The following is a 2,023-nucleotide window of genomic DNA, read 5'->3' as shown; positions in this document are numbered from 1 at the left end:
AAAAAAAAAAAAAAAAAAAAACCATAAAAAACAAAACACAGAAACAAAAAACCATTAAAAAGTGCCAAAAGACATTAACAGACACTTCTCAAAAGAAGACATACAAGTGACTAACATGGAAAAATGTCCAACATCACTAAATCAGATAAATGAAAATCAAAACCACGATGAGTTACCATCTCACACCAGTCAGAATGACTATTATCAAAAAGTCAAAAAAATAATAGATGCCAGTGAGGCTGTGGAAAACAGGGAATGCTTCTACATTGCAGAAGCCAGTGCAATGTAGAATGTGCCTACACTGATGGAAATGCAAATTAGTTCAGCCACTGTGAAAGTGGTTTGGAGATTTCTCAAAGAAGTTAAGTAATCCCATGACTGGGTATACATACAAATGAAAATAAATTGTTCTACCGAAAAGACACACACACTCACATGTTCAGCACAGCACTATTCACAATAGCAAAGACATACAATCAACCTAGATGCCCATCAATGGTGGACTGGAAAAAGAAAATGTACATACTACACAGCCATAAAAAAGAATGAAATCATGTCCTTTTCAGCAACGTGGATGCAGCTGGAGGTCATTATTGTAAGTGAATTTACACAGGAACGGAAAACTGAAGACCACATGTTCTCACTTATCGGGGGAACTAAGCAATGGGTACACATGGACGTAAAGATAAGAACAACACTTGGCACTACTGGAGGGAAGAGGGGAGGGAAGGGGTGAAAAACTACCTGTTGGCACTATACTCACTACCTGGGTGACGGGATCATTCATACCCCAAACCTCAGCTCACAAAATATAACCATATAAATAAGCTGCACATGTACTGCCTATGTCTAAAATAAAAGTTGAAATTATTAAAAAAGAAAAAAAGAAATGTGAGTTAGGCAAGTCCAGATTCCAGCTGATCCCTGAGAAATGTACTTTTCTCAAAGTCAATGAATCCAATCTTTAATGGATCTGGGATACTCTGACCAGGTCCTGTTATGAGTTCCCTGTGTTATCATTTTAATTAAAAACCTCAAACTGATCAAGCATGAGAGGATACTTCCTGCTCTCAGAGACATTATTTCTATTTTGTATTATCCTTTTTTTTCTGGATATAAATAAATTCATATCCAGTAATTTTTCTGGATATGAATAAAAGTGTATCTCAGAAAAACATTTTGAAAAACCTTATAAAATTAAAACCTTAATTACTTTTCATCAAAATTTTATGACCAACAAAAATGTCATTCATGTATATTATCACACTATCTATTCTTCACATTTTATAGTGATATGTATTTATACATACTGCAGTTGGGAAATAGGGAATACTTTTTTGGTCTTCCATGGTAGGCTGCAGGTTTTAAAAGCAGAAGTCCTGAACCTCTGAAGGTAACATTGGAAAAATATTCATTTGAAATCTCTATTATAAAAAGAAAAATAAAAAAGAGGCCAAGTGCTGTGGCTCACACATGTGTCCCAATGTTTTGGAAGGCTGAGGCGAGAGGATTGCTTGAGATCAAGAGTTCAAGAACAGCTTGGGCAACATAGTGAGTCCCTGTCTCTACTAAAAATAAAACTAGCTGAGCACAGTGGCACACACTTGTAGTCCCCAGCTACTTAGGAGGCTAAGGTGGGAGAACTGCTTGAGCCCAGCAGATGGAGGCTGCAGAGAGCTTGATCATACTTCTGCACAGCAGCCTGGGCAGCAAAGTGAGATCCTGTATCAAAAAAAATTTCTTTTTAAAAGGGAGAGTAATTTCTTTTAGGGTGCCAGGCAGCAGGTAAAACAAAGTTTGGGTTTTGCTTCAAAGAGTTTTTCTCAAAGAGTAGGGATTTATTTCATTACATGCAACATAGAGAAACACCTGTTTTTATGACAATTTGAATTCAAAGTAATATGTTTTTCTAAAATTCAGTGTATTTATTTGGACACATGGATGCTCCTTATGTTTTTGTTAACATATTAAAGGAACTAGCACTTTGGCTGCAAGAACAAATAAGAAATATAAATCCAACTTG

Source organism: Cebus imitator, unplaced genomic scaffold, assembly GCF_001604975.1.
Source record: "Cebus imitator isolate Cc_AM_T3 unplaced genomic scaffold, Cebus_imitator-1.0 Scaffold476, whole genome shotgun sequence".
NCBI lineage: Eukaryota > Metazoa > Chordata > Mammalia > Primates > Cebidae > Cebus > Cebus imitator.
Note: the sequence above shows the minus strand (reverse complement) of the source record.